This window comes from Bubalus bubalis, chromosome 4 (genome assembly GCF_019923935.1).
Source record: "Bubalus bubalis isolate 160015118507 breed Murrah chromosome 4, NDDB_SH_1, whole genome shotgun sequence".
Taxonomy (NCBI): domain Eukaryota; kingdom Metazoa; phylum Chordata; class Mammalia; order Artiodactyla; family Bovidae; genus Bubalus; species Bubalus bubalis.
In genome coordinates, this window is record NC_059160.1 from 98,244,825 (window position 1) to 98,271,259 (window position 26,435).

A 26,435-nucleotide genomic window follows, 5' to 3' on the forward strand; every position below is an offset into this window, starting at 1 on the left:
GTCCAGGAAGTGTTTGAAACCACCTAGGTTTCAAAAGCACTGCTACCTCTAAAGTGTCTCTGTCAGATGTATGCTTGGAGGAATAGGCCAAGTGGCAACACTGGATTTTCAATTGCACATGTTATCTGGCAGAAGAAACCTCATCACAAAAAGTGCCAGCTCCCTTTTTCTAGAACACTGGAGAACCTCTGCTTTTCTCATTGGCGGATCAAGGTCCCACCTTTTATTAATGTCATTCTATACGGTATTTTTTCTGTGATTTTGTCATAGCTGGAAAGGAACAAATCTTCTTTGTGTTTGGATAGTTTTCTTAGATTCTGCCATCTTTTCGAAGCTTATTGATATGGACAAGTTGAAACCTCATTGTCATATTTGTATCTCTTCCTCTCTTAGAATAGTGATTTAAGAGGCTCAACCCTTAACAGGAAATTTCTCCAAGGAAATTGAGCAGAGATATGAAAAATAAATTGTCGTTTGTTTATAATCAAATTCATTCCCCTTTAATAAAATTTGCATTAGAAGCTGCCAAATCTAGTCTCAGCTTTCTGTTTCTCCTGCAACCTGGATACAAAAGTGTTTCATTCAACCACCCCTCCTAAGTGACTGACTCCTTGCCAGGAACTCCCAGCATGCACTGCCATCTGTTCACCTCTCAGCTGCTTGAATCCACTCCCCTTTCTAAATTAATTCTAAAATCTTTTCTTCCAAATGCCCATCCTTTGCCTAGTTTTTTAGGCAGTATCAGGCTCCATCCACTGCTCTCTAGGAGGAAACAACAGCAACACAAGAAACCAAACTTGTCTCAGTGTATGTATAGCTCAAATAAGTTGCTTAAAAACAGTGCTGCAATCCCTAACAGAATATCTGAGTCTAATGAGGTTCTTTGATATGAGGTTTGAATTGAAGGACCCTTTAGAGCCAAATCCTGTTTTTCTCGTCATTAACTGCTGCTGGATCATCCAGGCATAAAAGTCCTTTGGGGAGAAACGCTCCCAGATCAATAGTTATTCTTATAGATACTAACACAACATTGTAGAGCAACTATACTCCAATAAAATTAATCAAAAAATCAAGTTATTCCTTATTTTTAAATAGTTAAAATAGTTCTTCTTTATCTTTCTTCCTACTTGGCTCTTGGGTAGAATTAGCCACTTAACTGTTATGTTGGAAGTTTCTTATGAACACCTCTTTGGAAATCAGGAAAGACTGGATTCAAGGATGGAGAAGGAAATGACAACCCACTCCAGTATTCTTTCCTGGAGAATCCCAGAGACAGAGGAGCCTGGTGGACTGCCGTCTATGGGGTCACATAGAATCAGACATGACTGAAGCGACTTAGCAGCAGCAGCAGGATTCAAGGAGGAGGAGAAGATGGAGGGATAACCTATTTCTTCTCAAATATTTCTCTATCCTTTGAAGATGCCATGTGAATAAAGGAGTGAGAGGAAAGATGTGTGGTTGCAGGAGGTGACCTTGAGAAAATCCAAGTGTATTTATTTTCTAGAACTGCCATAACAAAGTAGTTGGTTTAAACAACAGATCTGGAGACTAGAGTCCATGGTGAAGGTGCCAACAGGTTGACTTCTTCTAAGGGCAGTGGGGCTTCTCCGGTGGCTCAGTAAAGAATCTGCCTGCCAATGCAGGAGATGCTGGTTTGATTCTCGGGTTGGGAAGATCCCCTGGAGAAGGAAATGACAACTCACTCCAGTATTCTTGCCTGATAAAACCCATGGACAGAGGAGCCTGGCAGGCCACAGTCCATGGAGTTGCAGCGTTGGACATGACTTAGCAACTCAACAACAACAACAACAAAGGCTGTGTGAGAGAATCTGCTCCCTTCCTGCCTCCTGGTTTCTGAGGATTTGCTGGTCATATATAGTCTTCCTGGGCTTAGGCATGCTTCATCCTGAATTCTGCCTTCATAGTCACATAGCTGTCTCCCTGTGTGCCTATTTGTCTCTGTATCCACATTTCTCCTCTTTCATGAGGGCACAGTCATGTTGGAGTAGGGCCCCACCTCATGACCTCACCTTAACGTGATCATCTGCAGACTCTTGTTTCCAAATAAGGTTACATTCACAGGTATTGGAGGTTAGGACCTCAACATCTTTGGGAGGAAACCATTCAGCTCATAACACTTGGATTGACTGGAGATGGAAAAATCCATTTTATTCTCCTGCACCGAACTTGGATGCAGAAGTTTCGGGGCTGTGCATGAACGTTGCCTGTTGCTCAGCATCACAACTCACCAGTGCAAAGGCTGCTCTTTTCCACCTGTCTTGTATTTGTATTCTCCTATATAAAATTGCTTATTGCTTTGTTACTATCAGTGTAACTTTCTCCAAGGGAATGACTGTGCATGGTTTTGGAAAAGATGAATGAAATGAAATTTTCCATTTCAAGTATGAGAAATTGATCCAAACCATACAGTACTTCAGCAAGTAAGGATTGCTTTTAGAGTCTTGCTAGCTGTTCTTTCACTCACAATTCCCCATCTCCATCCCATGCAGGCATTCACATAATTCTAAAGCACACACATGCATCTGCATGCAGACAGACAGACAGACACAAACACACAAAGTATGATTTCCCAAAAGAGGACCTTGCTTTGGCCTGAAACAAGGCTACCCAAACAAGGTATTGGTTTTAATTCCTCTGATATAAAAGATTTCTTTTATCTTCTTTTTTTTGTTGTTGTCTGTTTGGTTTTGTGTGTACGTGTGCACGTGTGTTTTATTAGCCTCCACTGGTAGATGATCGTCTCTTAGATGCCCAACCAGCTGTCTGCCGGCAGGAGAGGAAAAAGATAAACCTCTACTGGTTTCCCCCAGAGAAAACCTGCTTTATCTCACGGAGCCGAGCTGCCAGGTGGGGTTGAGTAAACTCTGGGGTTACGATACAGTTGAGGCACAAAGTTCACCACCAACGTAAACCAGCCAGCCCAGTTCTGCTTTTTAATGTGTTCTAAACTGACAGAGCTGAGCCATGTAAACAAGGGTGAAGCAATAGCATCAGGAAAAAAAGGGGCCGAGATCTATTGGTGACTAATGGGTGAATGGCTACTTTAGCATCCTTATGCTTGGAATACCATTTTGTTAACTTGCCCACAAAACTTACTTGGAAATTAAGGCTGAGAGAGGAGAAGGTATGTGCAAATTTTAAGAGAGAAATTGTCTGTTGCCTGCTGGGCTTACAGAGTTAGAAGGACTTTATTATTAGAGCAACCGCTTCAACTGTCTTGCCTTCTTAGGCGAGGAAACGGACACTCGGGTAAATGAAATGCATGGGGCTGTATGCTTTAACGCAGAGTTTTGGGACCTTGGGTCGATGTCTCTAACTTTGTAAATGGAGATACTAATAGGTGAACACTGCAGGTGATGGTTGTTATGGGGCTCTAATGAGAGAGCATGGTCTGCAGTCCTAATGTGTCACCTTGTGAGTTACCTTTCCTCCTTAGACCAGGATTACTCAGCTAATTAGTCCCAGAAGAGGGACTTGACATCATTTCTTAGCTGGATGTTTTACCTTTGCCCGTGTTACCTCAGCTAAGAAGCACATGATTTTGGAAATCCCCAAAAGAATGAGCTCTACGGTTAAATGAAAAGAGCTCTTTCCAAATAGTTGTTTCCAGCGGCTCCACCAGCAACTTTCGCCAGAGCTGTTAATAATTAACCAAGGGGAGTGACTGGATGGAAACTTATCCAGGCCCCTCCAATGTGTTCCTTGCCAGAAACGGTGTGAGAGGCAGCCAAAAGAAGGATAAGAGGAGAAAGCCAGGGGCCTGTGAAAACACATATGCGTGATCGAACATCCTGGCTCTTGGACAGATGGAGCCGTGAGACACAGAAGCACTTTCTCCATTTGTGTGTTTACAGGTTCAGGGCCTCATTTAGGATCCATATTCAGAAGAGTGGACCAAGGCTCTCGGCTTTCTCAGTGGTGTTTACTTACTCGATAGATAAAATTGATTAGTGACTTTCTGCAGCCTTATCTGAATCCCAGTCACTGTTTTGATGCTGTGACCTTAGTAAGGGATCACGTACAGTGGGTTTTGGAAAGAGAATGGGGATGAATGGAGGGGGAGGAAGAGAAGGGGTGTGTTGGAGCATCAAGCACTGCTGTCCATGGTCTGGTGCTTGGCGATGCTGCATCAAGACCGGAGGTCAAAGAATGCTTAAGTTAGATTCAAAAATAGAAGAAGAACCGAGGGTCCCTATCTTCTCTCTAAAACACCAGTGAAGAAATTGTTTGTTAAGTGCCAGTGGTGGGCTGCCAGGTGAAGCCTGTGTCCCCAGCTCTGTTCACTTTCACCATTTAGTTCCACTGAGCAGTTGCTAACGTGGCTATGTCACTGGAAGCTGTCCTTTTCTCAGGAATGATCAGAATCTTGTCCAACAATGTTGTCAAAGTAAGGCCAGATCATTTTCCCACCCAGTTTCAGAATGAGAGGTCAACATGCTCCAGGTGATGTGAATTGATAGCCACCCCATATCAAACACTCAGAGGCTGTCATGGCCACCACCATGCAACAATCCCTCAATGGCTCCTTGTTGAACAAATAAGTGACAGAAGAGGCTAATGATGAAGGCCGTTGCCCTTGATTTAGATGACTCACACCAACCTTGACTTGTTGGGCAACTATAGTTTTATTGATGGTAACTTGCTGAATTCCACCTTTTAGATCCAGACACTAAAGAAAACAAAGCACCATCACTAAAAAAGCAAATGAGATGAATGATTTCATTTGAATTTTTCAAATGTTCAGCTCTCAAGTTAACAGAGGTTTAAGTGGGACTCCTCTCTTGTCGAAAATAAAGATATTAATATCTCTTCACTGTAGGGTTGCTATGAGGATTAATAAGTCAATACATGCTTAGGACACTGCCTGTCAACAGTGAGGGCTCAGTAAGTATTAGGTTTTATATTACCATGTTTGAGCTTGCTTTTGAAATAGTTTTTCTTTTCTGTTTATAATTTTTCACATGCACACCTTATATAGTTTTGCATAAATACATCTGTTATTTCACACATATATTTATCTGTTACTTAGAGAAGCCTTGTTTCTTTCTTTTTTTATTGAAATACAGTTGATTCACAAAGTTGTGTTCATTTCAGGTCTACAACAAAATGATTCAGTTATATATAACTGAATCATTATATAATTTTTCAAATTGTTTTCCTTACAGGCTATTACAAAATATTGAGTATAGTTACTTTTGTTTTATTCCTGATGTTTAGCCTCATCTTCCCTCTCTTTTCTCCTCTGCATCCCCTCTGCACCCCTCTCTGGCATGGAACTATTGTTAGTGACCTGATGCATGCTTCCACGTTTTCCCCCTCGCTCATATGATCACATATATACATATTACACTTACACATGTTTATGGGGGTGATCTATTTATTTGTTTTATGACCACTGAATAATGCACATTTTCTTTCTCTTGCTAGTTTTTAATATTTCTTTGGCTGCTTTGAGTCTTAGTTGTGGCACACGGGATCTTTGATCTTTGTTGTGGCATGTGGGATCTAGATCCCCGACCAGAGATTGAAACCAGCCCCCTGCATTGAGAGTGCAGATTCTTAGCCACTGGACCACCCTGTTATTATTATTTTTCTCATTTATGATGTATGTATAGAAATCCCTCCAAAGTGACTATTCTGTTGTAACTCTTTTTTTTGGAGTGGATATGTAATAACTCATGGTATGGATGAGCTGTAATCTATTTAGATGTTCTCACTGCTGAACATTTACTGGGATCCCTGTCCCCCTCTCCTTTTCTTGCTATGAATAGTATGTGTCCTCTTACATTCGCCCCTGTGCTCGGATGATCTTGGAGGTGTCAAGAGGAGATTGCAATGTTGAATGGCACATATAGGTATGTGTTTAATTTTTTATATATGCTGCTAAATGGCTTGTCAAAAAGTTTTAACAGCTAAATTCCTCACAGTAATGTATAAGCAGCAATTTTTCCATATAGCCATCACCATTAGAGCTTATTGATCATTTCATTTTTTTTTTTTGCCAGTCTGATGGGTATAAATATACATTGTTGTTATTTTAATTTGCATTTCCCTGACTGATTTAATGTGACCATGTTTTTGTTTTCCATGTGGGTTTATTCCTCTGTGAATTTCTTATTTCTTTATTCATTTTCCTATGAGTTTGTCTACTTTTGTCAATTTGTAAAAACAAAACAAAAACTGTTGTCATCTGTGGTACAAATATTTCTGAACCTATCCTTTGTCGATTTATCTGGTAAGGGAAACTTTCTTTTGTCAAAAAAAGATTTTAAATCCTTATATGATCAAATTTGTTGGTTGTTATGTAGCTAAGCTGTGTCTGACTCTTTTATGACCCCATGGGGTGTCAATGGGATTTTCCAGGCAAGAATACTGAAGTGGGTTGCTATTTCCTTCCCCAAGGGACCCTCCTGATCTTTTCTTTATAGCTTCTGTATTAGATCAGGAAATGCTTCAGTCAAGAAAGTTGGCTTTCACTGGTGGTTTGTACATATAAGCACATATAATGTGTGGATTTTCTTGAAAGTATTTTTTTGTACAATTGTCTTTAATTGGGTCATTTATTTTTGGAGCTGATATAAGACTGGGTTCAATTGTTTTTAAATGCAGTTGAATAGCTGTGCCATAACCAGTTATATGCATATATGAATGTATGTGCACATATATATATTCATATGCAAATGGTCCTGACTTACAAGAGTTTGATTTTATGATGGTGCAAAAGTGATATGCATTCAATAGAATCTGTACTTCGAATTTTGATCTTTTCCTGGGTTAGTGATATGTGGTCTGATATTTTCTCAAGATGCTGGGCAGCGACAGCAGCTCCCAGTCAGCTCTGTGAACACAGCTGTGAACAATCGATACACTTACAGCCATTCTGGACCCACACAACCGTTCTGTTTTTCACTTTCAGTACAGTATTCAATAAATCACATGAGATATCCAGCACCTTATTACAAAACAGGCTTTGTGTTAGATGATTTTGCCAACTGAAGGCTAATGTTTAAGTGTTCTGAGCACGTTTAAGGTTGGTTAGGCTAAACTGTGATGTTTGGTAGATTAAGTGGATTAAATGCATCTTTGACTTTTATGGCATTTTCAGTTTATGGTAGGTTTATCAGGATGTAATCCAATCATAAATTAAGGAAAATCATTATGTATGTGTGTATATATACCATATGTATGTCTGTACATATATATATCTTTATGTCCATATATGTATAAGTATGTATGGTGTGTGTGTGTGTGTGCATCTCCATATAGGTATATGAATAGATATACATCCATGTGTGTGTGGGTGTGTGTGGGTGTGTGTGCTCAGTGGTATCCTCTGTCCATGGGATTTTCCAGGCAAGAATACTGGAGTGGGGTATTACTCCAGGGAATGTTCCCAACACAGGGATGGAACCCATATCTCTTGCATCTCCTGCATTGGCAGATGGATTCTTTACCACCATACCTCCTGAGAAGCCCATATATCCATATATAATTATAATTATCTCAAAATATATGTGTGTATATATATACACATATTGGTATGTATACGTATACAAAATTTTTTGATTCTCTGTATAGTTTCACTGAATTCTACTACTACCTGTAGGCCTCGTAAAACATTTGATTAAGGATTTGAAGAGAAATCTGAATTAGTTTGAAAAGGAAGAAAGCTATGTTTAAGCCCCCAGAACCCCAACATTTCCTTTTAAATCTTTTGACCCTGTGACACTATAATTCATCCTCTCTTCTCAAAATGAGCCACTATCTTTTTTCATGGATGTCGTTCTTGTACTACTTACCTCTGTTAGCCATCGCATGAGTTTGCTCATGTCGGGTTAGACTCAAAAGAGTCGACACAACTCCTGTCCTCACCTTCTTTCTGTAGAAAGCAGCCACAGAAGCCATAGACTCTCAGATTGGTTGTTAGAGAAGAAATAGTTGATGTATCGTTTTCCTCCTTAACATCTTTCATCACATAGCCTATTTTGGTGTTTTGGTACCTGAAACCCCATTTTGCTTATAGCTACATTAAAATGTGAATATTCATTTTGGAGATTTGCTGGTGACAGTTATGGCAGTAAAATCAAAGAGCTACATCCGAGCATTTCAGAAAAGCACAATTAGATGTACTTAGAAATATTTCCTAATAATCTAGGTTTATCTCAACATGAATTCTATATAAAGTCACAGGGGAAAGAAAAGACATAGCAATTTAATTATTTAGCCTAAAGTGTAACACGCTATAACAGTTCTCCTTTATCCAAGGACAACGTGTCTCGTACTTGAAAGTGACTAAAGGGCAATGATTCTTTATGAGTTTTTCCCTTCGGTGACCTTTATAAAAAGTCTAAGGTAAAGTTGTAAGTCAGGCCATGCCTCCTTCCCCTCACTTCTCTCAAAGAAGTATTAGAGAAGTGTCACTTCTACAAATCAAGTCTGGACTCAATGCCAAAGCAATTTTAAGGAACAGAATTTTGTATGCAGATTGCCTAACCCAAGACAACTTTATAGTTCCTAGAACATGCTTTTTCAGTGTTGTTCCTTGTTAAATTTTATTACATAAAGCAGTCCTTTTCCTCTTTCTCTTTTGTACTTAAATGAGAAAATAGATTTGCTTCTTCTCATCCCAGAAATGTACAGAATCATAGGGTGTTAGAATTGTCAGGGACATTATAAGCCAGGCCACCTTAGAAATTGTCTACTTTAAACTCTTGCTGGATGATTCTTTTCTCTCTTTTTTTTTTTAAAGCCCCCAGTTGATTCAAGGGAAGGCAAGATTCTGTGAATGCCTGGACTCTGTTTCATGTCCTACTTCTGTCTTCCTCTGATCTTTGTTTAAATGGCTCTGCCAGGAGGACTTTCCAGGGGGTGGGGTTGTGTGCTCAAACACATGTGAGAATCCACGTGTGCCCTGCGTTTTCTGGAGAGGTGATTTTTGGCAGGGGATTTTTGCTCCATGGAGGGAGAGTGTATGAGCATTTTTTTTTTTTCCCTACTCAGCACAACGGTAGTTCCCTACTGACTGGTATCTGTTTTGAAGTCACATGGCAAAGGGGATTTCTGTCAATGTTTATTCATTGCACATTCAAATATGACACTCTGATGACCATTCACAGAATCACGTCAGTGTTAGTATACAATTTTTCTGCCAGCAATGGGAAGTTTATTCCCAGAGCTAAAGTTGCTTTATTTGAAAATACAGGAGGTTTCATGCACAATAGGCATATTTTAGAACTTATTTTTTAAATATTAAATTTATTTAGTTATTTTATTTTTAAATTGTATGAGATGACTGCTTGGCTGAGCCTATCTGAAATGTTTCTTAATCGGTACCACATTGATTAGTGAATACCTTCATGGTACAAGAAGATGATGGATAAAATGACTTTATCTATCACTGCTACTGCTGCTAAGTCACTTCAGTTGTGTCCAACTCTGTGCGACCCCATAGACGGCAGCCCACCAAGCTCCCCCGTCCCTGGGATTCTCCAGGCAAGAACACTGGAGTGGGTTGCCATTTCCTTCTCCAATGCATGAAAGTGAAAAGTGAGAGTGAAGTCGCTCAGTCATGTCTGACTCTTAGCGACCCCATGGACTGCAGCCCAGGACTGCCTATGTTTTCCAGGCAAGAGTACTGGAGAGGGGTGCCATTGCCTTCTCCATTATCTATCACTACCCTAACATAAATTGAAACATTTTTACTCCTGTTTGGGGCCCCACCCTGGGGAAAGAGAAAACATCTCTGCTCTATTATATGGGATAAGTGCATGTGACTTGATTTGGCCAATGAACTGAGACTGACAGCCGCTTTCTATCAGAGGTTTTCAGAGCTAGTGTGAGGTCCGTCACTCTTGCTTTTCACTCTGCTCCATAACTGCCTGTGTTCCAGGTAGAGGCTGCTCTGTCATCCAGATCCCCCTGTAAACAAAAAGTAGACCAAAGCCACAGGTGACATGGGACATGAGCAAGAAATCAAGCTATATTACTGTGAGCCCCTGAGATCTGAAGTCCATTTGTTACTGCAACGTAATCTTGCTCATCCTGACTCATGCAGACTGCATACCAGAAAGAGTGAACAGAACCTAAGTTCAAATCCTGGTTCTGCCTTTAAATAGTGATGTGAACTTGGGCATTTCTAAAACACCAGTGACCTTCACAACTTGAACTTCAGTTTCCCAGGAATGGATACAATGACCATCACCTTGTGGATCTCACAGAAGATTGATATGAGGCTAAAATGACACTGTTTATATTCTCATACACTGGAAAGTGTATAAATGCAAGGCACTGGGACAACTGGATTTTCCATCTTTTAGTGGGTAGCATGTACTAATCTTTGCTTCTTTCTTTCTTTAGGGCTGAATTGGGTCTTCAATGCTGTGTGCAGGCTTTCTCTAGTTTGAGCTGGGACGACTCTTCATTGTGATTCGAGGGCTCCTCATTGCTATGGCTTTTCTTGTTCTGAAGCAAGGGCTCTATGGCACTCGGGCTTCAGTAGTTGTGGTGCATGAGCTTAGCTACTCCAAAGCATGTGAGATCTTCCCTGACCAGGGATCAAATCCGTGTCTCCTGTGCTAGCAGACAGATTCTTAACCACTGGACCACCAGCGAAGTCCATTATCTTAGCTTTTTTTCAACTTTGAAATAAGTAAACATTCTAAAATGTATCATCCGCCAAGGCTTTATAAACCATTAAGTGCAGACACTTCCCTATACCTGTCTGTGAAAGGCAGTCCTGACTGTAGAAGACCATTCTTTTTAAGCATCCAGCTTTGAAAACATTACTTGAAGTAATGTTGAGCCATGTGGATACTTGCCTGGCCAAGATGATCAGCCTGAATATAAGGCCAAACTGCTTCACTTTTGGAGAAAACATTATTAATGATAAGAACACTATTATATTTATTTTACTAGGCAGAATTAGTGGAAAGAACATTAGCTTTAGAAATATAGACCTGGCACTTGGTAGTCATTCAGTAAATATTTATTGACTAAATGACCAAATCAGCTCAAATCTCACCAACAGTTTCTGGCTATGTGATTTTGTGCAAGACATTTAACCTCTCTGAGTTTCCAGTTGTTCACTGGCAACATACAAAATAATAATCTCCTCATAGGGCTTTTTTTTTTAAGGATTAATGAAGTGGTTGATGTATGAGATCTCTCAAAGTGCTCAGTAAAAATTTAATAAGCATGGAAGTTTAGTTGATTAGCTATGCTATGTCCTAGAGTGCGTAGCCAGCTTGTAGAAAAAAGAGTTGGCTTTTGATATTGTTTGCAATGTTCCATTAACGAAGTCTTGAGATTCCTTTTGAAAAAATCAATTCCATTTTGATAAGACCATGCTTTCTTTGCCACAGAAGCAATACCATATGTGTGCACCTGAGGAAAGCATTTAAAATGCTTTTGACATGCAAAGGCTTCCAGGGCTCTGCTTTGGAAAAGCTCTCCTAACAAAAGGGACCACACTGCCTCCCATTGCCTGGTTTCTGGATTGGTTTTCCATCTCTTCTTCATGGCACTGCCTTTATCTCTCAGTGCCTCGTATCTGCCTGTTTAATACACTTGCCAGTCCCTGAAAGGCCCTTCTGTAGATGTCCTTAGGAACTTCCATCAGCAAGAATAAGGTGGGTGGCAAACTTTTAAAGGATCTGCATCAACAAAAAGGGAGGAGAGAAGGAACCGATGACACACATTGTGATTTTCTAGGTATTTAGCATTCATTTAATCCTGGTAGCAGCTCTGTGCAGTCAGTGGCTTTATTTATTTATTTCAATGGTGATTTTAAAACAAGGACATCAAAGTACAAAGAGGTTCAGGAATCTGCCCAAAGTCATACAATCAGTAAGTGGTATGGCTCGAAAGTGAAAGTGAAAGTGAAGTCGCTCAGTCGTGTCCGACTCTTTGCGACGCCATGGACTGTAGCCTACCAGGCTCCTCTGTCCATGGGATTTTCCAGGCAACGATACTGAAGTGGATTGCCATTTCCTTCTCCAGGGGATCTTCCTGACCCAGGGATTGAACCTGGGTCTCCCGCATTGTAGACAGATGCTTTACTGTCTGAGCCACCAGGGAAGTCGAAATTGAACACAAGCCTGTTTAGTTCCAAAATCACGTTCTTTCCTCGCCATTACCTTGCCTCACTCTTTACTGACATCTCCCTACCTCTATGCATGGTGCAACGAAGATGTTCAGACAGCAGTGTGTTGTGGAGAAAGCTGTCTGAGCTGGAGAACCTGGCTTCTCACGCTGATAAAGTCATTTACTACCTTTGAACCCTTGAGCAGTTTACTTATCAACTCTGTGTCTCAAGTGCTTCATTGCTCAAGAGAGAAAAGTCATCCCTTTCTGGCAATGTCAGCAAGAAAACTAGACACAGTGTAAGTAGACTGAGTGCCTGGCATAGAGGACCTTCAGCCAGTGACAGCTACTGATGCCATTATTGTTGCCCTCAAACGCATCCCTGAATAGGATGAGTCACTCTACAAAGCCTTATTGGGTGAGTGTTCAGTGGGTGGTATAGATACAATGCAGATTTGAAAGGAGGTGCAAGAGAGATTATTTCTTGCTTGAAGAACTATGTAAGAGTGAAGCCTAGGCAGTCACAGGAGTGCAGATGCCACAATGGTAGAAATTGTGCCTGCCTTTCTTTTCCTTAGCATTATTTCTCTAGGGCTGAGGACAACAGATTGAAGCACTAAGTGGATACTCCTTTAAAATGCACTGAATGATTGAATGAAAGTTGATCCTTGATAATGCATTTTGAAGGGGCAGTCAAGTGAAAGTCACTCAGTTGTGTCCGACTCTTTGAGACCCCATGGACTATACAGTCCATGGAATTCTACAGGCCAGAATACTGGAGTGGGTAGCCTTTCCCTTCTCCAGGGGATTTTCCCAACCCAGGAATCAAATCAGAGTCTCCTGCATTGCAGGCGGATTCTTTACCAAGTGAGCTTCCAGGGAAGCCCGAAAGAGACTGGAGGGAAAAGCAAAAGGTGATTTTAAAAGGTAGGTGGGTCAGAAAACCTACAACATTTATCGAAGACAAAAAGGAAGGTGATACAGCTGGAGGAGAGGTGGTTGGGTGGGTAAATCAAGAGATCACAAAAAATGGGAGTTTCAAATATAACATGATAGTCAGTAGAATGGAATCCTGCAGAGAGGTTGAAGAAAGGCTAATTTAGTCATCGGGCAATGAAGAGACCGATCATTGTCCTTATTTTAGGATAATTAGAGTACTAACTCATCTGAGTGTTGTGAAGATTAAATGAAGTATTATTTGTAAGGAGCTTGGCCTAGTGCCTGGCCCATATCAGGCACTCAGTACATTAGTTATTATTCATATCAAATTGTTGTTTTTAACTTTGTGATGTTTCGGCTGGTGATGCTAACAGAGGCCACTGTGGAGGTAGAGGCAACAGGCCAGGGGGAGTATGGATGCCAATATTTATGGAGAACCTGTAAGTATAAAGCATGAACCAGGCTTGCTGGGTACACAAAGAAAAAACCTTCGTCCTACTGATTCTCGAAACACCGAAACATCCCTCAAGGACTTTACTGCCAGGTGTAGAGTTAATGTCTGTATAACAGGTATATCGTCACAAGCCAGTTTTGTAAGTTGATCTTTGGGACCCCTTCCTGTGACTTCTCCCAAAAAAGGTTAGTTTCTCTCCTGCATCCAAATGCCATCCTGGGGGGAAAAAAGAAGAGGAGTTGGGAGATCCAATCTGGCCTTTATTCAAATGTTCCTGACTTATCTAAGGCAACTATTTCAACTCTATGATCAATCTGAGATAACAAGATTGGACTAAAATTTACTTTGATTTTTTTCCACTGCTTGCAGCAGCATCGAGTCTCATGAGGAAGAACAGAAAAGTTGTAGACTAAATAAAGAACAGTTTTAGAACAAATGTTCTCTGCACAGCTGAGTGTTGTGTTAGCAGTTTTATGACCCACTATGTGAGTACTTAGATAACTATAATGCAAGGTAGAAAGTGATAACCATAGAGTACATAAGTGCTATGGGAATTCAGAGGAAGTATTTCAGCGAATTCAGGAAAGGCTTTGTGGAGGAGATAGAATTGGAGTTGTTTTTCACTCCAAAATTTGATCTTGAAAACTTTAAAACAGGCAGAAAAAGGGAAAGAATTATAAAATGAATAGCTGTATACCCTTCAGTGAGATTCAACATTCAGTCTTGCTTTGATGTTTGCTGTCTCTCTATATACATACATATAATATACATATTATGTATTTTTCAGAAGCATTTGAGAGTAAGTTGCAGATAACATTCCTGAAGAATCAGTGTGCATCTCTTAAAAACAAAGACCTTCTCTGGTATAACCACAACATCACTGAAGAAAGTGAGGAGTCATGATGGAGCTGGATTTTGGAGGAAAGATAGAGTTGGGTTTCTGATGACCAGTGGTAGGTCTTCTTGGGTAGGAAATGCTGCGCAAGTCCAAGCCTGGATGTAGTGACCTTGGACCAGTGTATTTCAATCCCTTCATCTGATGAGAAACTGCTCCTAGACCAGAAAGCCCAAGTGATTTGCCACAAAGGTAGTTTGGAAAGAGCTGGAGCCAGCAGCTGCATTTCCTGATTCCTTTTACCTCGCTCCCCACCACACTCCTCTTGCTGGCTAAATTTAGAACACAACACTCTTGGTTCTTACACAGGCCCACTTTGAAATCAGGCTCAGTTTAAAAAGTTTTTTGGATGGCACCTTTCTGTGTGGGTTTCCAAGATGTTGCCAAGCTGAATCTTGCCAGTTCTCCTGGAAGATCAAGGTTGAAACAGGTGGAGAAACAGAAATAGGGATGACTAACTGCACAATAAGCCATGGAAAAAGCCAGGAGGGATGTCTCAAGTTCCTGAAAAACAAACAAACAAACAAACACCGCTGAAACCTGCGCCAGCCTCGAGTTCTGTTCTAACCCGCCGCACCCCTCTACCCCTCCCTCTACCCCCACTTCCCACAGCCAAAGAGGATTCAGCAGATATAGGGGGGCGAGGGCACTGCTGAGCTGTGAGTTAGGACTCCTGAGTGCTGTCGTGCCTTTGCTTTTGATTATTGGCGTGACTTTACACAGTGGTTCTCGATCAGGGCTGACTTTGTCCTCCAGGGAATATTTGGCCATGTCTGGAAATGGTTGGGGACACTCCTAAACATCCCAGAGTGCACAGGACAGCCCCCCAACAACAAAGGGCTACTCAGTCCAAAATGTCAGTGTCGCTGATGGGGTAGAGGAAGAGGCTCAAGAGGGAGGAGCTACATGCATATTCACAGCTGATTTATTTCATTGAGAGCAGAAACTAACACAACCTCATGAAGCAGTTATATTCCAATAAAATAAAGTCAGTAAAGAAAAGATACCATTTTGGACAAATTACTGATTTTCTTCAGTTCTCAATATTCTCGCTTCGAAATGGGAACAAGTGGTTTTCCATCGTAAGACTGCTGAAGAATCCCCTGAGATGCTTGTTTAAAAAGGCAGGTTTCTGTCCCCATCTTCAGGGATTCCTAGTCAGCCCACATGGTGCACCTTGAGAAAAGCTGTTCTGAATAGTTCCTAAGGTCCTTCTCTGCCCTCCCCTTTTCCAATTCTAAGAATGTAGATGAGCAACAAACGTATGTCAGAGTTCCTGCCTGAGCACAGGATGAATATGGTAACAGGAAGTGCTAATCTTCCTTCAGACCTCCTCACGCACGCGTGTTCCTCCGTGCTCATGGGCCACACAGAGTGGTCGAGCATGTGCGTGGTGAGGTTTGAGGCCTGCCCATCTCTCCAGCTCGTTGCACACTCCAGACATGGAGCTGCCTCTCACTTCCTCTCAGGCGCTGTGCTTCCTCCTGCCTTTGGCTGCTTCCCATTTGTTGGGCTCTGTCTGCCTCTTCCTCCTCCTACTTCCAAAACATGCACTTTGGCTAAAGCTTACTCATCCTCAGGTTACAAGTTACCCATCACTTCCTCGGGGAAGCCCCTATTGCTTCCCAACAACCTTACTCATTACACGTCATTGCAATTGCTTACGTTTAACCAGATCTGTCAGGGGACTTCCCTGGTGGTCCAGTGGCTAAGACTCTGCTCCCAATGCAGAGGGCCTGGGTTCGATCCCTGGTCGGGGAACTAGATCCCACTTGCTGCAACTAAAAATCATGCATGCCACAATGAAGGTTGATGATGCCAAGGACCATAATTAAGACCCAGCACAGCCAAATAAAATAAATAAATAAATAAACAGATCTGTCAGTCCTGCTAGACTATAAGCTCTGCCAGGGTGCAGACACTGTCCTTCTGATGTTTATTAATTGCCAGCCCCTACATGGTGCCTGAAATTTTAGAAGGGCTCAATAAATACTTGTTGAATGATGAAATGATTGATTGAATGAATGACTAACAGCAGATAAGTAAGGGTGAGTGGGTTAGTGATTACAAAAAGGGGAAGATGCAACATACAGGATCCCGCTTGCACAGAAACTGGGTTTGGCCTGGGTTGGGGGGACGTTGAGTGCAGCCATGTAAAATACTGATTCTCACTGAAACTTCTCTCTTTCCAGTGTGACAACACCTGACTCTTTTTTTTTTTAATTTTAATTTTTTGGCCACATAGCATGTGGGATCTTTGTTCTCTGACCAGGGATTCAATCAATATCCCCCCCCCCCCCCACCCCCGACCCCCTGCTTTGGAAGTGCAGAGTCTTAATCGCTGGATTGCCAGGGAAGTCTACACCTGAATTATTTGAATAAAAGTGATATCTTGGACTTCCCTGGTGGTCCAGCGGTTAAGAGTCCTCCTGCCAATGCAGGAGACACAGGTTCGATCCCTGGTGGGGGAAGATCCCACGTGCTTCCAGGCAACTAATCTCGAGGGCCACAACTACTGAGCCGGTGCATCCCAGAGCCTGTGCTCTACAACAAGAGAAGCCACCGCAATGAGAAGCCTGCACATCACAATGAGAGAGCAGCCCCTGCTCACTGCAACTAGAGAAAGCCTGCACATGGCAACAAAGACCCAGTGCAGCCAAAAGTAACACAAGCAAATAAAATTCAACGTCTTTGTAAACAGTGAGATCTTCCCTTGTTAGGAGTCCATGGTGACTTTCTGTTAAGTGTGTGGTAGGGTCTGAAGACCTCAGCATGACATACAAGTCCATGGAAGTCTGACTCCCATGTTGCTTCTTCCCCCACCACCTCCTCCATCCATCCCAGACATACTCTGCTTTAATCATATCAGATGTTTCATCCTCTCTGAAATATACATGAAGCTCCCATCCTGCCACCTGGCCAACTCCTACTTGTATTTTAAAACTCAGGTTAAAATGTCACCTCCTCTGTAAAGACTGTTTTTGTTCAGTCCCACTGGGTTGGACACTCAGCATTTTGAGCTTCAATAATGCTGTGTCTTTATGTAGCACTTAGAGCATAATTATTTTTTTTTCAAATTTTAACTTTTTATTTTGTGTTGGGGTATAGCCAATTAACAATGTTGTGGTAGCTTCAGATGAACAGTGAAGGGACTCAGCAATACATATGCATGAATCCATTCTTCCCCTAAACTCCACTCCCATCCAGGCTGGCATATATCATTGAGTAGAGTTCCATGTGCTCTACAGTAGGTCTTTGTTGGTTATCCATTTTGAGTATAGAAATGTGTCTATGAGCTTCCCAAGTAGAACATAATTATTTGTTTACCTGTGTGCCGCTCTCACTAACAGATGAGCAGCTCTGAGTGGGGGCTCTGTGCAACTCACTCATCTTTTACTTCCTACTATAGTGCCTAGTCACCCCACTCCAGTACTCTTGCCTGGAAACTCCCATGGACGGAGGAGCCTGGTAGGCTGCAGTTCATGGGGTCACGAAGAGTCGGACACGACTGAGTGACTTCACTTTCACTTTTCACTTTCATGCACTGGAGAAGGAAATGGCAACCCACTCCAGCGTTCTTGCTTGGGGAATCCCAGGGACGGCGGAGCCTGGTGGGCTGCCGTCCATGGGGTTGCACAGAGTCAGACACGACTGAAGCGACTTAGCAGCAGCAGCAACAGCATAGTGCCTAGTCAAAAGGGAAGCACTATGAATCCTTGTGGAGTGAATGAATGAATTAATGAATGAACAGAAAGAAAGCTAGAATATGACAGTGGATGCAGTTTCTAGTTTTGCTCTTTGTTTCAAAATATTTCCTTTTCTTGAATGAAAATACCTAAAGGAATGGAGGTTACATAGCGGGGGAAATAGCTTCTTTTAAAAATCCAGTTTTCCACTTTTACATTTTTTCTTAGGATCAATTAGAATTCAAAGTGCTATATAATATGGACAGCCTGCTTAATACTTCAAGGCTATTTAGAGCTTAGTAGCACAAAATTTTTATTCAGAATGCGCATACCTTTGATTTCTGACAAATACAAAATAGCTTTTCCTAATTACCTTAAAATTAATACTTTGCATATATTTTAAAATATGAGCTTTTCTTTTGAAAGTTTCCTTTCTGGGACACATAAACATAACATTTTTCCTAGGTTGAGGGTGGGAGGAGTTTGATTTACATCTATCTTTTCTTCCAATTTTAAGTGTTTTTTAAATTATTATTTTTTAATTCTTTTCAGTTATTCATCCCTGAGCTCTGGGAAAATCTCATTTCCCCTTCACCATCCGGGATATTATTGTGAAAATTTATTAGTTTTGACAGCTCTCCGAGATAGTGTCACTGGCCCATGATACTAGATTGACAGGAAAAAAAATTCACATATCTCAGTGGACTGTTTTTTGTTTTGACTGCACTGCACAGAATGCAGGATTTCAGTTCACTGATCAGAGATCAAACCCACGCCCCCTGTATTGGAAGGGCAGAATCTTAACCACTGTACTGCCAGGGAAGTCCATATTGGACTGACTTCTTAAGAACCTATTGAAACGATTCCCTAAACACCCAATGCTGGGTCCGGTTTTGCTCAGACCACAGGTCTGCCTCATACCCCTGTTGACTGGCCCCACTTCTCCCCACCCCAAAGAAGGTGGGAAGGTTTTGAAAAGTAGCTGCTCAAGCATCGGGGCAGGCACTTAAGGAATAAATAACACTTGGAGGAACATCGTGTGTAGCTCAGGATCTCCAGCTGGGTGAAGGGGCCTGAGATTATTTGAAGGAGAGAGATTCTTACTCTTTTCAGATCAGTGTAGAGTTTTAGCAAAATTACACACAAAAAAAGGAGTGGGAGGTGGCAGATTTCAGTTATATGTGGTTTAGACTTTCAGACCTGACATATTCCACTTCAACCCGGCTAAAAGATTCCCAGTGTCATCTCCGGGACTGTCAAGAACAATTTGTGTGTGTGTGTGTGTGTGTGTGCATGTGGCTGTGTGCTTGTGGGTTCATGCATTTCCACCCTGCAGGGACAATTGTGTTTTAGCTTCCAGGTATAAAGTTCTGTTTTCCTCTGTCAGGTGACCATGGGTTTTGTCGTATTCAGCAGGCCTTTTGTCTAATGCATTGACATCTTAATGAAAAACAAAAGGTATATTCATCAAAACAGACAAGATTACTCGAATCATAAATGGAGAGCATTGGGGAGGCTAGCAACAATAATAATAATAAATTGCAGCTATTGTCCACAGAAACTTGCTTTTCTAAGGTGCTTTTGATAATTACCTGTCAGTGTTCCTGTTTCAACTCCCGCTCCTTGAATTGATGGAGTCTATTTATATCACATGAAATTCTTGTATTTGCTTCTTGAAGTGAATTCCATTCGCAGGCATGAGGAGGGTGGGGGTTATTTCATTTTTTTCCAGCAAGGGGACCTGCCATTGTTGAATCTGACACATGTAAGCTTTGCTTTCTGGATGGAGGGAAGCAAAACAAAGCAGAAAATGAACACCAGCCTTAATAAGGAAGTGAAAGGTGGGAGCTGTAGCTCGGATGGTTTGGGGGGCCGTCTGTGTTTGTGTCTCCAGCAGAGTGGTGCCTGGTCCTTTCCATGAGGTTGTCTGACTCAGGTAATGTCTCCCTCATTATCTCTGTCAGGTGATGGAGCGAAGCTTCAGAGAAATGCCAGCGCAAGGGAAGATGGATAAGAATGGCGGCAGTGAAGATCTATGTGAAGAATGTAGGAACTCCAGGGATTACAGTTTGTCTTTATTTAAAAACTGTCTTAGTGTGAATGACTGAATTCAATAAAACTATGAGCATCTAAGCAAACTCTGGGAGATGGTGAAGGGCAGAGGAACCTGGCATGCTGGCAGTCCATGGAGTCACAAAGAATCGAGCACGACAGTGATTAAACAACAAGCATCTAAAGAGAAGGGATGTCTCATTGATTCAGTTCTTTCTGGTTTAATTCATGGAAATAAAAGTGGAGGAACTGGTTACACAGGACAGTGTGGCAGGGGACCTCTACATTTTCATCAGAGGAGAAGAAAGCCCCAAATCAGGAGACATGTGTCTCGACATCAATTTTGCTACTGTGTGACTTGGGACAACTGGTTTTTCTTCTCTCAGGCTCAGATTCCCTATTTGTTAAATGAGAAAGTTGGGTCAGATCCTATCCAGCTCTAAAATCCATTAAAAAAAATCTTAGTATCCTTAAATCTTCACACAGTGTCTGATATGACCCCGGGGATCAACCTGTGTTTATTAAGTGACTAAAAAAACAAATGTGTGTTTCTCTTAGGCATAATTGCCTATGCAAGTCTCTTGCTCAGTTAGTCGGATGGCTGGATTTCAGAATTACAAGGGTTATCAGTAAGGATAACCCACATTTAATAGCTGCACATTTCCCGGATTTCTTGCTATGTGTGGAAACAGATTCTAAGATGGACTCTGGGGACCCCCTACCTCCTAGGGTCCAAGTCCTGTGTCATTCCTTCCTCTGGAAGAGGCTGGATATATTGATTTGCCTTTAACAAGTAGGACACAGCAGAAGTGATGGGTGCTCACTTCTGAAGTTAGGTTACAGAAAAACCCCTGACTTCTGTTTTGTTTTCGCTCTCTCTGAGAATCTCTGCTCTGGGGGGAAATCAGCTGCCATATGGCGAGCTATCCCTTGGAGAGGCCCACGTGGCAGAGAACCAGTGTCGCCAGATAACCCCCAGCAGACCCAGGACTCCAAGAGTCACATGTGTGAAATTGGAAGTGGATCCCTCCCTAACTGAGCCTAAAACGGCTGCAGCCCTGGGAAATGTCTCAGCCGCAGCCTTGCCAGAGACTCTGAGCCATGCCCAGACTTCTGACTCACAGAAACTGAGATCATAAATGCTCTGTTATTTTAATAATGTTATTTTAAATGGATAAGTTTTGAAGTAGTTTGTTACACAGCAATTGGTGACTAATACACTATGCTGCAAAAAGAATCTCAGATATTTTAAAGTGCATTAATCCAAATAAGGGATATAACAAATACACCAGTAACTATTATGTACAATTGTAATATTCAGTCAGTTCAGTTCAGTCGCTCAGTCGTGTCCGACTCTTTGTGACCCCATGAATCACAGCACGCCAGGCCTCCCTGTCCATCACCAACTCCCGGATTTCACCCAAACTCACGTCCATCGAGTCGGTGATGCCATCCAGCCATCTCATCCTTCTCCTCCTGCCCCCAATCCCTCCCAGTATCAGAGTCTTTTCCAATGAGTCAACTCTTCGCATGAGGTGGCCAAAGTACTGGAGTTTCAGCATCAGTCCTGCCAATGAACACCCAGGGCTGATCTCCTTTAGAATGGACTGGTTGGATCTCCTTGCAGTCCAAGGGACTCTCAAGAGTCTTCTCCAGCACCACAATTCAAAAGCATCAATTCTTCGGCACTCAGCTTTCTTCACAGTCCAACTCTCACATCCATACATGACCACTGGAAAAACCATAGCCTTGACTAGACAGACCTTTGTTGGCAAGTAATGTCTCTTCTTTTTAATATGCTGTCTAGGTTGGTCATAACTTTTCCTCCAAGGAGCAAGCAGCTTTTAATTTCATGAAGTCACCAACTGCAGTGATTTTGGAACCAGGAAAATAAAGTCTCTCATTGTTTCCACTGTTTCGCCATCTATTTCCCATGAAGTGATGGGACCAGATGCCATGATCTTCGTTTTCTGAATGTAGAGCTTTAAGCCAACTTTTTCACTCTCTTATTTCACTTTCATCAAGAGGCTTTTTAATTCCTCTTCACTTTCTGCCATAAGGGTGGTGTCATCTGCATATCTGAGGTTATTGATATTTCTCCCGGCAATCTTAATTCCAGCTTGTGCTTCTTCCAGCCCAGCATTTCTCATGATGTACTCTGCATATAAGTTAAATAAGCAGGGAGACAATATACAACCTTGACGTACTCCTTTTCCTATTTGGAACCAGTCTGTTGTTCCATGTCCAGTTCTAACTGTTGCTTCCTGACCTGCATATAGGTTTCTCAAGAGGCAGGTCAGGTGGTCTGGTATTCCCATTTCTTTCAGAATTTTCCACAGTTTATTGTGATCCACACAGTCAAAGGCTTTGGCATAGTCAATAAAGCAGAAATAGATGTTTTTCTGGAACTCTCTTGCTTTTTCAATGATCCAGCAGATGTTGACAATTTGATCTCTGGTTCCTCTGCCTTTTCTAAAACCAGCTTGAACATCTGGAAGTTCACGGTTCATGTATTGCTGAAGCCTGGCTTGGAGAATTTTGAGTGCTACTTTTCTAGCGTGTGAGATGAGTGCAATTGTGGAGTAGTTTGAGCATTCTTTGGCATTGCCTTTCTTTGGGATTGGAATGAAAACTGACCTTTTCCAGTCCTGTGGCCACTGCTGAGTTTTCCAAATTTGCTGGCATATTGAGTGCAGCACTTTCACAGCATCATCTTTCAGGATTTGGAATAGCTCCACTGGAATTCCATCACCTCCACTAGCTGTGTTTGTAGTGATGCTTTCTAAGGCCCACTTGACTTCACATTCCATGATGTCTGGCTCTAGGTCAGTGATCACACCATCGTGATTAACTGGGTCGTGAAGCTCTTTTTTGTACAGTTCTTCTGCGTATTCTTGCCACCTCTTCTTAATATCTTCTGCTTCTGTTATGTCCATACCATTTCTGTCCTTTATTGAGCCCATCTTTGCATGAATTGTTCCCTGGTATCTCTGATTTTCTTGAAGAGATCCCTAGTCTTTCCCATTCTGTTGTTTTCCTCTATTTCTTTGCATTGATCGCTGAGGAAGGCTTTCTTATCTCTCCTTGCTATTCTTTGGATTTCTGCATTCAGATGTTTATATCTTTCCTTTTCTCCTTTGCTTTTCACTTCTCTTCTTTTCACAGCTATTTGTAAGGCCTCCTCAGACAGCCATTTTGCTTTTTTGCATTTCTTTTCCATGGGGATGGTCTTGATCCCTGTCTCCTGTGCAATGTCACGAACCTCCATCCATAGTTCATCAGGCACTCTGTCTATCAGATCTACTCCCTTAAATCTATTTCTCACTTCCACTGTATAATCATAAGGGATTTTATTTAGGTCATACTTGAATGGTCTAGCAGTTTTCCCTACTTTCTTCAATTTAAGTCTGAATTTGGCAATAAGGAGTTCATGATCTGAGCCACAGTCAGCTCCCAGTCTTGTTTTTGCTGACTGTATAGAGCTTCTCCATCTTTGGCTGCAAAGAATATAATCAATCTGATTTCGGTGTTGACCATCTGGTGATGTCCATGTGTAGAGTCTTCTCTTGTGTTGTTGGAAGAGAGTGTTTGTTATGACCAGTGTGTTCCCTTGGCAGAACTCTATTAGCCTTTGCCCTGCTTCATTCCATACTCCAAGGCCAAATTTGCCTGTTACTCCAGGTGTTTCTTGACTTCCTACTTTTGCATTCCAGTCCCCTATAATGAAAAGGACATCTTTTTTGGGTGTTAGTTCTAAAAGGTCTTGTAGGTCTTCATAGAACTGTTCAAATTAAGCTTCTTCAGTATTACTGGTTGGGGCATAGACTTGGATTACTGTGATATTGAATGGTTTGCCTTGGAAATGAACAGAGATCATTCTGTCATTTTTGAGATTGCATCCAAGTACTGCATTTTGGACTCTTGTTGACCATGATGGCTACTCCATTTCTTCTAAGGGATTCCTGCCCACAGTAGTAGATATAATGGTCATCTGAGTTACATTCACCCATTCCAGTCCATTTTAGTTTGCTGATTCCTAGAATGTCGACATTTACTCTTGCTGTCTCCTGTTTGACCACTTCCAGTTTGCCTTGATTCATGGACCTGACATTCCAGGTTCCTATGCAATATTGCTCTTTACAGCATCGGACCTTGCTTCTATCACCAGTCACATCCACAGCTGGGTATTCTTTTTGCTTTGGCTCCATCCCTTCGTTCTTTCTGGAGTTATTTCTCCACTGATCTCCAGTAGCATATTGGGCACCTACTGACCTGGGGAGTTCCTCTTTCAGTATCCTATCATTTTGCCTTTTCATACTGTTCATGGGGTTCTCAAGGCAAGAATACTGAAGTGGTTTGCCATTTCCTTCTCCAGTGGACCACATTCTGTCAGACCTCTCCCCCATGACCCTCCCGTCTTGGGTGGCCCCACACGGCATGGCTTAGTTTCATTGAGTTAGACCAGGCTGTGGTCTGTGTGATCAGATTGGCTAGTTTTCTGTGATTATGGTTTCAGTGTGTCTGCCCTCTGATGCCCTCTTGCAACACCTATCGTCTTACTTGGGTTTCTCTTACCTTGGACTTGGGGTATCTCTTCACGGCTGCCCCAGCAAAGTGCAGTCGCTGCTCCTTACCTTGGACAAGGGGTATCTCCTCACAGCCGCCCCTCCTGACCTTCAAAGTGGAGTAGCTCCTCTCCGCCCTCCTGCGCCCGCACAGCCACGCTCCTTGATCCAAATCCGTCTGCACTCCCGGAGGAGGTGGATGGGCGCAGGGGTGGTACCACAGCGCCGATTCTTCGTGGAGTTCAGTCGCAGGAAGGAAGTCCACTCTGGGTTGCTTCCTCGGTCGCTATAACTGTCAACTAAGAAAAGATGTACAATTTGAGAGTTGTGAGTTAAGTTTTATTTGGTGCAAATTGAGGACTGCAGCCCGGGAGGCAGCATCCTAGAGAGCTCTTGCTGCTGACATTCATTCATTTTTTAAATAATCATTTCTTTTTTTACTTGTGCCAGTGATGTGGACACATTCTCTAGTATTCAGTTCAACAGCACAAATGTAAAGTCAGCCTGCAAAGGAAGAGTAGGCTGCAGCTTCCCATTTTCCTGCTTGTTGTGGGCTGCCTGCTAGAAGGTTTCAAGGCTCCCATTCCACACCACAATCTGGGGTCTCGAGAGTTCAACTCAGATGCAGAGTCTCATTTTCAAAGGCATTACATTTGCATAATTTTACATCTGGGGATATCAGTAGCTCAGGTAAATCAAATAAGTTTGTGCCTCTGCACAAATAAAAACTAGCTCCCTTTCCCCAGGCCCCCATCATCCTCTTACAACCATTCCTTCGGTTCTGGCTCTTTCTCAAACCTCCCCACATTGCATCTCATGCTCAGAAATGACTTGGGCTCTGTAGCCATTTCACTCTGCCCTGCCCCCTGTGCCTCCCTTAAAAACACAAAGCTTATTGTGGTGGTGGAAAAGGGCAGGAGCCTCAGTCTTAGGAGACAGGATTCAAATTCTATTTCTGTACCATCAGAAGCCTAGTGATCAATGTCTCCTGCCTGGCCAGTTGCAGTAGCTTCTTAATTTGTCCCCTGGTACTATCTCCCACCTTCAATGTTTCTTTCTATTCAATGGACAGACTAATAACTCGAAACAATTTGCCTTTTTTATTTAAAAAAATAGTTAGATACAATGTATAAATGTAGATAAGAAAACATAGAGAAAAATTCAAATTTGCATGCAATCAGCAGTCTCTCTACTCCATTAGCTTCCTAAGAAGCAACCATATTCACCAACTTACTGTTTATTTTGCAGAGATAGTCTGTGCATATACACATATGTACAAGATATATAGGCATATATTTTTGATGATTTTTTCTTTTACACATGAATTTTTTTATATGTAAATTTTTTCATGACAGACATCAGAAACTCTACATTAACTTTAGGAAAATGTCCAGGATTTTTAACATGGTCTTCAAGTCCCTGCATGATCTGGCCCTTCCTGATTGTGCAGCCTTGTCTCATGCCATTATATTTTTCATTTAGAGGACTGTAAATCAAGTAAAATCTGGGCTATGTCTGTCTCATTACTGCTTGCAGTTGCAGGTTCTAGCATGTACTTGAGCCTTATTAACTGTTCAGTAAATATTTGTTGCAAAAGTGAATGAATAATACAATTTATTATAAATAACTTGATCATTCACAATGATTTTGAAATTGAAGTTAGTAATATTCCCATAAATTGAAATATATATATATATATATATATATATATATATATATTTATCTTTGATCCAACTCAGGCA

At 41.8% G+C, this 26,435-nt stretch overlaps 2 long non-coding RNA genes across 2 annotated transcripts; one reads left to right on the plus strand and one right to left on the minus strand.

Annotated features, from left to right (window-relative positions):
- Window positions 1-1,741: 1,741 nt before the first annotated feature.
- On the plus strand, window positions 1,742-20,384 carry LOC112584629. The gene is made up of 2 exons (XR_003108954.3): window positions 1,742-5,876; window positions 20,041-20,384. It is a non-coding gene; the product is annotated as an uncharacterized LOC112584629 (long non-coding RNA).
- Window positions 13,588-15,484, minus strand: LOC112584628. Its single transcript, XR_006550651.2, has 3 exons — window positions 15,398-15,484; window positions 14,747-14,894; window positions 13,588-13,711 (listed from the first exon to the last, which is right to left on the minus strand). It is a non-coding gene; the product is annotated as an uncharacterized LOC112584628 (long non-coding RNA).
- Window positions 20,385-26,435: the final 6,051 nt, after the last annotated feature.